General features: G+C 42.8%; 1 pseudogene across 1 annotated transcript; it reads left to right on the forward strand.

Annotated features, from left to right (window-relative positions):
* The first annotated feature begins 1,291 nt into the window (after positions 1-1,291).
* Positions 1,292-11,398, forward strand: LOC306641367 (microtubule-associated protein 10-like; annotated as a pseudogene). The gene is made up of 3 exons (XR_013766834.1): positions 1,292-1,504; positions 1,600-3,561; positions 10,372-11,398. The product of XR_013766834.1 is annotated as a microtubule-associated protein 10-like (transcript).
* Positions 11,399-12,804: the final 1,406 nt, after the last annotated feature.

Consider the following 12,804-nt stretch of genomic DNA (forward strand, 5'->3'; position numbering starts at 1 on the left):
TGCAATCCTCTGGGAATCCATGGAGCACAAGGGAGCTGCTGTAGCCTGTTTCTCCAGGAATTTTCAGAGGTGAGGTTCCCAGCTTGTCACAGCAAGTCAGCATCTGACAGGGGTTTTAAACTATGGTTGAGGGTTTTGACTTTACTGTTTCATGTTTTTGATATTAAAACTGCAGATTGTTTCCATCTTTTAAAAAATTTCCTCTTGGAATTTTCTTAATTTAGTTATTTATGACATCCTCACCTTCTTGTTATATACTTTTACATGGGGAATGGAAGCACTAGTGTCAAAAGAACAGGCAGTCCTCAACTCACCATGAAGTCACCTCCTGAGGTACTCACTGTAGGCTGAAAACGTCACCCCTAACCTGCAGCACTGTAGTTTACCAAGCCTGGTGCAGACGTGCTCAGAACAGCAGACCGCAGTAGGGCAAAATCCCCTAAGGCAAAGCCCAGTTTATAATCAAGCACCAAATGTCTTATGTAATTGATTCAATACTTTATAAAACAATGGTTGTATGGGCAAACTTTCTCACTATTGTAAGATCAAAACTAAACAAGACAAATTCCAAGTTGGGGACTATCTGTATTCCTAAATAAGGAGATTGAACTCCATTTCCTCCTAAGTAGCTCCACACAGGCTCTTCTTTCCTCAGCTCCTGGCAGCAAGCCCTTCCAGTACCGACTGCCTCATGGCGGTGGGTTTGCACCTCTGGAGGGTAAGAGATGCTGGCTGACCAGACCTCGCAGGCCGCTGGTCGGACTTCAGGGTGGGCATGAAGTCAGACCCGGATGACTGTCCCACAGCGACCCGGGATGCCAGCGGCAGCAACGCGGGCGGCACGGGCAGTGGGGCCTGGGCGGGAAGGGGCTCCCCGACCGCGGCTGTCCGCACGTGGCCGCGCGCCGTCGGTCCTGAGGGGTCACGGAGTGCCCTGCTCACTTCAGCGTCCGGCCCGACCCCGGGTTACATGGGACCTGTCGTGATAAGACTGCTCTGCACCCGGCCTCGGCGTCCAACCAGTGCCCCAGACCCCACGCCCTAGGCCTTCCGTGCCTGGGCCTGGCAGCAGGCAGACCCAGTCTCCCGAGACTTCCGGTCGCCTCCTCTCCTCTCGCGAGAGCGCGCGCCTGCCACTTCCGCCAGTGGCGCTCCAGGCAACCGCGAGGGCGGTTGAGCGGTTCTTTTCGCTAGTTGGTGGACTAGGTGCGCCTGCAAACCGCGCCGCCAACCGGCCCCGCCAACCGGCCCCGCCGTGGCCTTCTGGCTGCTGGACTTCCCGCCGCTTCCGATGCGCGCGCCCGCCAGGCCCACCGCGCTGCCCGGCGGCGTCCTGGGCTTCGGGCGCGGCAAGGCCTGCGTGTTATGCCTGCGCCCCGCCGCCCTGCGCCATGGTGCTGCAGCTGCCCGCCGCTCCTGGGCCTCCCTCGCCGCGCCTGCTGGGCGCCTGCGATGTCCCTCACAGCCCGGCAGCCGGGGCACCTTCGCCCTACTGTCCCGGCGGGCCGGCGCATTGGGGTCCTGGCACTGTTCTGCCGCCTGACGCGGAGCTGGGCGGCCGCGCCCGTGACCCCGCCAACTCGGCCCCCGCCGCCCTAGGCGCCCCGGACCTCGCTGATCCGGCCCTGGACCGCGGCTCCCGGGACCCCGCCGCGGCGCGGGAAGGAGCCCCCAGCCCTGCCCGCGCGGGCTCCTCGGGAGAACAGCAAACCTGGCCCTGCGGAGGCTGCAGACAGCAGTGTCAGCACCATCAGCACCTCCAGCGAGGAAGACGCGGAGCTGGCCCTGGAAACCAACACCTTTTGCCCTCCGCCTCTGTATTAACTCCCTTGACCCAAGAAAGGACACTTCCTGCGGGCGTCAAAATCACCATTGAGTCCCAAAGAGACGGACCTGAGGAGCTGGATGATGCCTTGCAGGAAAAAGTATTTGTAAACCCTCCAACATCTCTGAGCCCTGCAAAAGGTACAGATTCTGCAACACAGGAGACTCCTGCGGTGCTTTTGAGTTCACCAGGGAGTCAGGATGTAGGAGCCCTTAATGAATCTACTACATGTTGCCCTCAAACTGAGCAAAATACAGTCAATACAATAAGGCAGCTTCCTTTGCTGAATGCTTTGTTAATTGAGCTGTCCTTGTTATACAACCAACCCATGGCGAGCCCAACTCATGTGCATCTCCACTTAGCCTGGCTGTATAGAACCGAGGATAAGAAGGTACCAGAATCTTGTGCCAAATCCACGTGTCAGTCTGAATCTAAGAAGGATAAGTTTTTAGTGGGGGACCATGAAAAGTCAGTGAATCCTCAGTGTAGAAAGAACCAATTTGAAAACCTTAAGAAAGGTAATATTTTGAGAACAGTGGCAATTGTCAAAAAAGGGTGACTAGGGGGCTTCTACTTTATGGCCTAACAAATAGACGTGGTCTGAGACAGACAAATCCTGACATGTTAGTAGTACATGAAAAGAGAGAATACTACAGAAAGATGCAAGCACAAACGTTAGGGTACAAGTACAAAATTCAGAATTCCACCCTCTAAAGTTAAAAGTATTAAGCTTTGCCGAACAAAGTCAGAAGCCACATCAGCTGCCTAGAGATAAGTATTTAGATTCAGATGCATCTTCTGCTGAAAATAGTGATACCTCAAGGCAAATTAGTGAAGTCTTTGATGAGCCCAGCACAACTAAAGAAAAAAGACAACAACTGATTTTGGTGAAAACAGAACCAGCAGTGGTTCATTGGGAAGAATTATGAGTTCTGCAGATTCCATTATTCCAAGAAGATTGATTCCTACAAATATTTCAGAAGGAAAATTGGAAACCAGAGTCCAAAGTCCATGTGTTTTCCAACCGGATGCTGTTGCTGACAGAATAGGAAATAAAGAAATAAAGAAATAGATGATTGGCAGCTCAGAACCACAGAGTATGATGTTCCTGCTGAAATGAGTGAAAATACTTGCCATGAAAGCATCTCAGAACTGAAGTATTCAGATGATTTCACCAACCCTTGCTATTCAGAAGACTTCTACACCACTGAGGAGAGCAGCAAGAGTTTGCAAACTCATGATAGCAGTACAAGGGCAGAAATTTCACGTAACAGTAGGTCTAGTGGAGCAAGACCACCCTCAAGGAAAAGTAGCAGTGAAAAGAGTTCTGTTCTTAGCCTACCATTTTCAGCTGAATCACCAGTATTCTCACAAAAGAGGAGGCATCTTTCAAGGACTCGGTATAAAATCATGGAGAAGGCATCTAGTAACTCCACCAGTAATTTATCTTCATCCCATGGGACTGAGGAAAAAGAAAGCCAGATAGACCAAAATAGTAGGCATAACTCTAAGGGTAAAAAAAAGAGGTCAAGTCTTCTCTATGAAACTTAAAGCAGAAACTGGTTGCAAATGGTCAGAAAAAAACCCGTCGCCGCTGACATCTCAGGTGAGTTCTTACCTGCCCTCTAATTTGCCAGAAATGGAACTCAGTGTTCTGCATGGCAGTACATCACATCACTTTGAAGAAGAGGATGACATTCGTTCACTAAGAATTTCAAAGCAATACAAAGATATCTGTGAGTTAGTATTAAAGAGACTTCCAGGATATATATTGTAAAAATGTGCTTTAAAAAAATTATGTGTACTGTTAAGAATTTTAATGGGTTGCTGTAGATGTAGAGGAGTCTGCAGTTGCATTGTTCTGGAGATGGTTGCTTGCATATTCAGAATCTGTGAAAATGTTTGCACGTACTTTGGGACAGCATTTATTAGCCTGAGGCAAAAGATCTTTCTAATCTGAGAATGTCCTGAGTGTGGACATGTGCTGTTTGTTGGCGGTGCACCCTGTTCCCAGTGGTGGCCTCACCTGCAGACAAGCACTCAGGAGGGCGGCCTCAAGTTTCCAGGTTAAACCTTTCATTCCAGCTGCTATTCTGCATGTCTGATTTCTTGGGGCTGCTCTCCTGCCTCCCTGATCACCTCTAAGAATGAGTGTGAGAGTTCTTACTCAGATTATGACCTTGCTCCTTAATGAAAATGAGGGTTACTAAAAAAGTCACTTGATGTCATCTTTGTTGTCATTACTTCAGCACTAATGCCCCCTTACCTGGGTGAGCACTTCCCAGCTCACGAGGCCTTTCATGACCTTGTTTGGGGTCCAGGGAACTTAGCTGAGGAAACGGATCCTATTTCCGTACTCATTGCCTATCTCACATCCACAGAGAACTGACCCAGAAAATTCATGTTCCTTCAACACTTATATAACTTCCACAAGGAGGGTGGACAGCAGTAGTGTATAAACAGATAAAATCCCAATTTTAAGCTGGATGCAGTGGCACATGCCTATAATCCCAGTGGCTTGGGAGGCTGAGGCAGGAGGATAGTGAGTTCAAAGCCTGTGTCAGCAACAAGGAGGCACCAAGCAACTCAGTGAGATCCTGTCTCTAAATAAAATACAAAAAGACTGGGAATGTGTGTCCTGAGTTCAATCCCCAGTACCCCCCAACACACACCAAAAAATCCCAATTTTATGCTAATTTCCTGATGTAAGCACTGTCATCATGAAATCTGCCCTCTTGGCTGAATTCTGTGTAGAAAACATCTTGTTGACTATTTGCTCAGTGTTGCACAGGAGTCTCCAGAACCTGTTCCTATTTTTGACTGAACTTATGCCTGTTGGTCAGCAATTTCCATTTCCCCACATGCCAACACTGAGAGCCCATCCCACTCTGATTATACCCATCTCACCATTTTAGATTCCTCACATTGTCAACTCTGCAGTATCTTCTGTGACCCAGAGTTCACCCAGGTTGTAATTGCAGAATGCCCTTACTTTTTAAAGGTAAATAGTATTCCAGTGTATAGGTGTCATGTTGTCTTTATCCATTCATCTGCCAGTGGACATTTAGGCTGCTTACTTGTCTTGTTATTGTGATTAATGCTGCTGTGAAAACAGAAGTGTCAATATCTACATGAAATCCTTAGTTCAATTCTTTTGGATAAATACCTTGGGTGGCCCTCTCTTTTATTTTTGTCTTCTATTTTTATCTAACTAAACCATTCAATCATTTTTAGTGAACCAGTTGTTATGGTTTCCTACATCAAAAGGAAGCATCCAAGCCAGGTACAGTGGTGTGTATCTGTAGTCCCAGAGACTCCAGAGACTGAGGTGGAGGGATTGTAAGTTCAGGGCCAACCTGAACAACTTAGACTCTGTCTCAAATTTTTAAAAAATAATAAATAAAAAGAGCTGGGGTTGTGGCTCAGTGGTAGAGTGCCCCTGGGTTCAACCCTAAGTGCTGGGGGTACAGGGGGAGCATCCATCTCATGCAGAGAATATATACTATCATAAATCTAGGTGCAGTATTAAAAATGAGTAGAAATTTTAGTTAGATGGTGGTTAGAAACAAAAACATGAGTTTATAGGAATTTGGAGCTAGAAAATACACATCATTTAGTTCAACTCCTTCATTTTATAAATAAAGTACACAGTCCAGGAAAAAGGAGTTTCTTAGTCTTTCCCCCTTACTTCAAAGTCCTTTCCGTTAGAAAATACCATTTCATGTGTCGAATGGGAAGGTAACAAACCCAAATTGTGTGTGGCACACATTCTGCACCACTTATGTGGAGAACATTAACAGAAAGTTAGCTTATTTAGAGATGTGGGAATGCATCCTCTGTTCCTGGAAGGGCATCCTGTCAGGACTAGGTCAGGCTGACTTGTTGAGTACGGGCTCCATCCATTCACCTCCTACCCACCTTGGTCAGTCTTCCACACCTGGAAAGTGGAGAAGCAGTAGTACCTCTGGATTACCAGGATTGAGTGAGGTGTGTTGTAGATGGAATCGGCACATCCTTTGTTTCTGTCAGAACAAGTCAGCCCTCCTTTCTTTCCAGATTCCTGGCTGACACACTTTGAAGCCAGTGAGACCTGAGGAGAGGGCCAGGTAAGCAGCGTGTGGACCCCTGTCCACACAGGGCTACCTCGAGAATGTAGAAGAGTTACAGCTGATTTGTTGTGCACAATGGAAAATATAAAGCCAGTAAGACACCACGGCAAATCAAGAGAGAGGCTCTGGAGTGAAGGAGAGGGCTTTCTGTGTGGCACATTCGGAAAGGCCCTGGTCCTGCAGGCTGTTAGTCAGCCATGGTCGTCTAAGCTGGTCAGGGCACATGGCATCACCCACACACAATGGAAGGTGTCCTCCAGCACATGTAGAATTCAGCACCCCTTCTGGGCAGAGCTGGTGTGTGTCATACTTGGGCATACTGCCTTGGGGGTGACTTGCTTCCTGTCTAGAATCTGGACATTATCTTGTAAAATTCAATTTTACAGTCTGAACTGAAGTGCCTGCATTTCATACTACTGATAAATTTGGCTTCTAAAATGTAGACGGAGAGACTCATAGCACCTCATTGCCAGAGCTAATGTAATTCTACCTACAGTGTTTTCAGTGCAAAATACAGAATTATTGAAAAACAGCCATTCTTTAACTATTTCTGTTTATCCTTTCAGTTAAGGTTGTTTCTGTAGAGTTCATGAAGACCACCTCTGGAATATTTCTCTACACTAGTTTCAGACTTCTGCAGTTGGGCTGCATCCTCACAGCCTTTTGGCTGGTGTTCTGGGCATGTGCATGTATAACACTCTGGCACACTTCACTGTTGGGGCACACATGTAATGACACCCCTTTTCACTCCAAAAGATGCTCTTTCTCACACTTCCACATTGGGAGGAAGCCCGGCACCAGCTCTGAACTCCACTGCCACATGGCTGCCTGCTTAATGCTTACTTGGTGCCAGTTCATGTGACCTGCCCATTAGTTGCCTTGGCTTTCAACTTCTGAGGCTTCCACTGCTGTTACAGTGTTGCTTTTGAAGACCTGTCATGCAGTCATGATTCCTGCACAAGGCACAGGGGCTGGTGTGATTTGGGGTTTTACTTGGGAGCTTGCCTTGTTGAGGTGGGTGGCGTGGAGACACGTGGAACAAGGGTCCTACTGCAGGTTGTTTTCCAAGTGTTTCTTGGGCTCTTTAAGGTCCATACCCACCATAGAACTCTGAGTATCTGAAGACATCAGCCTCATAAGCATGTCTCATAGTTCTGAGCACCTTATGGGAAGGGGCCATGGGTAGGCTTGATCTTGCTCCCTTCTGAAATCCTAGGCCTGTATAATTTACCTTTCTTTTCTTTTCTTGGTCTCTATCCAATCACAGAAAGGATTTCAAATTCTTTTTTTTTTCTCTTTTTTTTGTGGTATCAGGAATTGAACCCAAGGCTACTTAACCACTGAGTCACATCTCCAACCCTTTTTAATCTTTTTTTAAATTTTTGTTTTTTAATTTTGAGACAGGTTCTAACTAAATTGCTTAAGGTCTAAGTTGCTGAGGCTGGCCTTAAACTTGTGATCCTCCTGTGCACTGTGCCAGGATTTCAGATTCTTAAGGTTGATGAATATGATTCTTGAGTTTACACAACCAAAAGTGACTTTTGTAGTTTGTAGGAAGAGTACAAGAATTTTTTCCTGAAGAGTTTTCTGTCTCTTTATGTTCATTCCCATGGGAGAAGAGCTGGCAGCACTAACCCGAGTCAGTCCGCCTTACCTGCCCCAGGCCCCTCTGCAAGTATGTATGTGGAGCATGTCTTACTTGTTTTCTTCCCCCAATCACCACAGTACTTCCCATAAAATATATTTTCTCAGTTTAATTTGTGCTACTGTAACAAAATGCCACAAACTGGGAAATGTATAAGGAAGAGAAATTTGTTTCACACTGACCTGGAGGCTGCTGAAGGTGCCAGCAGGCTCAGCATCTGTTAAGGACCTAATTCACTTCCAAGTTAGTGCTTTAGTGCCCTTGTCCTCCTGTAATGGGCTGACAGATTTGACTCCATGGAAAAGTTATAGGCCAGGCTATCTGGACAATGACTAAACAGACTCCATTTTGCTTTTGATCAGACCTATTCTATCCAATTATAAAGTCTTTCTAATGCTCTGTTTCATTAAGAGGCCTGTGTACAGGGTTAACAATCTAATGGATTTTAAAAAATAAGCCACAGGCCTTTGTCCATCTGTTTATTTTATGTATATGTACACCAGTGTATTGTTGCATCTACATATGTTTAGTACCAAAATTGACATATGAGTCATAAATTAAAATTTAAAAAATGGATCCAAATGCTTTTGGTTCACATGATTTAGAAGGTTTTTAAATTGGGTGTATAAAAGTATGGCTTTCAAGTTACTAGCACAGTTTTGTTTCTAGGTGGTCAAAAAATGATAAAAATATTAATTTTATAAAATGTCTAATATCCATTGTTTCTAGATTTTTCTTCAATGGGGAAGAAATGACTGATACTGCCCAATATATTTCTCTGGTATCTGGTATCTGGTTTTAAAAAAAACAACTAAATTAGATTTGACTTATAAGGGATTGATCATGGATATGTTTGTTAGAGACATCTGATTGATTTAGAGAGTTAAAATGCTAACTGTTAAATATAACATCAAGTACTCTTAGCTCCTTAAATTCCATAGGGTAACATACTTAAAACATTATTGGTGTTTTTATAAATTACTAAATAAAAAGGTTGAAAATTACATTATGTCATCACTAAAAACAAGGTTACTAAAAGTCTCAACAAGTATAATTCTATATAAAGGGTCCAAAAGTTTCAACTACATTTTAAATAAATTTCTATGAATAACAGAGTATTTCATCTTGTTAAAATGGAGTAATTTATCCAAATTTAGAAATTTACAAGGTTGTTTCAGAATATAATTTTTTTTTAAAAAGAGGGGATCAACAGATTAAATAAAAAGATTCTAGACATAAAAATATATTTAGGAAAAAAAAGTTTCTAGGTAAAAAATGTATGTGATAAAATAAAGTTATAATACATCTAAGTAAACAACAAGAGAGTCTAATTAAGTGATTTAAAGAAGTATAAAGTTTAAAAGCTTTATTTGTATATATAAGTAACACAACAGTTAAAACTATTCAAGGTTTTTCCCTAAGGTTAAATATTAATGCACTGATATAAACCAAAGTTCAGTCTATATGCTAAAATGACAAATAATTCTTGAAATATTAATTTACTCTTACCATTATGTCTGTTAAGTTTTATTCTCTAGTACCACTAGTCTTAAAAAATTAGGGGTTTATACAACTGCTTAAACAGCAACTGTTATTTTAGAGTATTGTACTATATTACAAAGTCTAAATTTTTTAAAAGCTAAACTTGGTTAATATAAAAACATCAATGTAATTATGATTCTATTACTCTTCTTTATATATTAAATGTGTTATATCTTCCAGGTATACAAGTCTTTAAAATGAAAGGTTTAAAAGAACATTTAACAACAGATAGAAACAAGGTGTATTTGACCAACTTGATCTTAAACACCTAGCAAAAAATAGTTCTAAAAACCAAAACTATTATGACATTTTAAAATGTCATTCATGAATATTTTAAAAACAATAAAATAGTTATTTTAATGTGACTTGAGATGTACACTTGTGTTAGCCCCCAAAATAAGTAAAACTGGAGGTGACAAAAAAGATTCTTAGAAAAAAATTCCTATAACTATCAAGAGAAACTGCCAGAGATTAAGTTTTTAGTCAGTTTAAGGCCTACAGATCTTCCTAACCTCTAATACAGGTAGACTTAATCAATGTTTGCTAGTATGATTTTCTAGCCCTAAGTGACAAAGATAAAGGGATTTCTAAGCACAGAGGTCATGCCAATAAAAAGATATTTTACAAAAATCAGGTGACATTAGGTAACATAACTAATGTAATGTTGTATTTACATTCCTGATAACTCCTACAATGTTAAAGATTTACAATTAAGGTCTTATCCTCTCCAGCCTGGCTAGGCTTTTGTAGGCCTTGTTAGGCCTTGTTATGGGGACAACATATCAGCAATTCCACCTCCTGGTAAGAAATTATTGATTTCTATCATCTTCATGCTATTCATTGACATGTTTCAGATGCTGTTTATTTTGTGCTCATGTTTTCTTGTTTCTTTCATAGAATCAGAATTTTACCCCTAGATAGACCCAAATTCTGAAAAGAGACTTCAAACTGCTTGCTCTACCTCATGTGGCCCCCTCTCAACTCTAAGCTACAAGAGGGTCATTGCCCTTTTTCCTTACAGCAGTAAGAAGTCCCTAAAATGAAAGGAGTAATAAAAAAAATTTAAAAGACAGTCAATAAAGATAGATAATTGGGTTGAATCACAAAAATAAAGGCCAGATTGGGTCCCAAAATTTGGAGGCAAAAAAAACCTCTGAGAGATGAAAATGTTAGTGCTTCCAGAGCCCTTCCTCCACCCTTAGCAAGATAACCTGCTTTTGCTCCAATCTGTCATTAAGTCTCTCCAACAGGTTCAACTTATGAGAACCAGCCCCAAGAGACCACTGATTTCCAACACCCATTCCAGCCAGAAGATTATGTCTATGTCAAATGGTTCCACAAAGAAGGACTAATACCTACCTGAAATGGAGGGGACCTTACTCACAACATGGATTCATCACATCTGAGTCAAGACAACAAAAAAACGGACAGCCCTTAGAGACCCCAACCACCCTCTAAAGATAAGACTAAAAAATGTTAATCATGTTTTCCTTCTTGCTTAGACTATGTTATAAGGCCTGGGCTACTAAAACAACATACTTCATCCATCAAATTAATGTGTATACATGGCCACTACAACCCCTTACTTAATTTAAAAGATAAATCAAGGATTCTTACACCTCTACTATGGTACTTGCGACTTCCTCAGGCCCATATGACAACCCTCTGTGGGCCCTGAGGGAGCATGGTTTGCTTGTATGTCAGGAGTAACTCCAAGCCTGGATCTTCAGCTTTTTGAGATTACCAAATGGGATGAATTCTGGGTTATTGTTCACTATTATGGGGAGGGAGAAAGGGATTATCTGGGGCTAATACAGTCATCTAAATGAGCGGGCCCCTGTCTTAGTTCCCCTCCTAATGGGATTAAGTAGAGCTGGCTCCACTGCTTTAGGCACCACTGCATGCACTACAGGAGACCAAAATTTCAACACCATAAGTAGACAAATAGATATAAACTTAAGTAAATTTAAAAAACTCTGTAAGTCACTTAAAAAACTTCCCTTGATTCACTTGCTAAGGTAGATTTACAAAACAGAAGAGGGTTAAATATGCTGTTTTTAAAATAAGGAGGATTATGCATGGCCTTAGGGGAGACCTGTTGTTTCTATACTAACCAATTAGGTGTCATTCATGATAGTTTATCTTTGATTAGGAAAAGACTTAAGAAAAGGGAGGAAAAGCCAAATTAGAAATTAGTACCAAAATGTGTTCTCTTGGTCCCCCTGGGGATCTTTAACAACCACGATGGCAGAACCTCTCATACTAATTATGATGGGACTTTTATTCGAGCCATGCATGATAAACTGTTTAAATATGTTAGAGATAGAATTCAATCTGTTACACTAATGGTGTTACATGCCCACTACAATCACCTCTACACCTGATTTGATTATGTACATAAAACCAGTGGGGAATGTGACAGGTTGACAGATTTGACTCCATGGAAATGTTACAAGCCAGGCTACATGGGCAATGACTACACAGAATCCATTTTGCTTTGAGACTTCATGTTACCTAGGAAATGCTTCTCCCATGGGATAACCCCGCTCTGTACCCATCGACACTTTCTTAGCTTCTCCCATGGGAACACCCCGCCTTTGTACCCATCATCAGTTACTTAGCAAGACAAAATGACAGTTCTTATATGATAAAAAAAATCTTTCTTTTTTGGTTTCTATTTTTCCTAAGCAATGCACCATATTAACAGTGACATCAACAGTGATTGTGTGGATGTTAGTAACCATTCTTTAGTTTGTACCTAAACTTTCCTCTCTGCTGATGATTTCAGGTCTCATGATGTTAGCTTCTAATTTTGAGTCATAGCAAAAGACACTTATGTTAGATATACTGACTTATGGTATAAAAACCCCTGCAACTCTACGGGTGGGGCTGTTTTCCCAATAGCCATTTTTGGGGTGTTGTGTGAGAGCCATCTGGCTAAAAAAGACTCTCAAATTTGACCTTCTCAATGGTGATGGGTCTGTGTTAAGTTGTACCCCATAACAATCCAAAGAGGAGAAATGTGTCCTCATGGCAGAAGGAACAGGGCAAGGGAGGTGACTCCCTCACAAGCCCTTCCATAGGACACCTCTCATTCCTGAGGGCGTAGCCCTCAAGATGGTCACCTCCCCAACCTTGCCACCCTGTGGGTCTTTGTGGTAGAACTTGTTACCCAGATTTATTGTGGATCTGATTTTATGTGATTAAAATTGCCAAGCAGATTGTTGTTTGCTAGTTTTAAAGTTTTAGAGTCCTCTATAGCTGCTGTAAAACAAATACTGTTCAAAGTTTTTTATATACAAGTTTGTAAAGTGAAGGTGTTAGGATCATGTTCCATGCTCTGGAGCCAGTGGACAGTCCACACTCCTTGTCCGGCCTCTCCATGGCCCTCTATGGTTCTCCGCTTCTTCTCCTTGGACGTCCTCAGCTTCGCTCATTTGGTTTTCTCCAGAACTGTCCTCCAGGCTCCCTGTCTCTGCTCTGTATCCTAACACTGCCCTCCAGCTCTCACTCCTGCTCTGTAACTCTTCCCACAGCCTCCCTCAGCTCACCCCACTGCTTCAAAAGCAACTGAGGCAGCTTCGCTCCCCAAAGACCCTCAAGCCTCTCAAGGTGCAGACTCCTCTACCTTAAGTGTCAATTGTCTGCCACAAGTGTCTGAAGGTGGCAGCACATGCTGTGGC

Source organism: Sciurus vulgaris, assembly GCF_902686455.1.
Source record: "Sciurus vulgaris genome assembly, chromosome: 12".
Taxonomy (NCBI): Eukaryota; Metazoa; Chordata; class Mammalia; order Rodentia; family Sciuridae; genus Sciurus; species Sciurus vulgaris.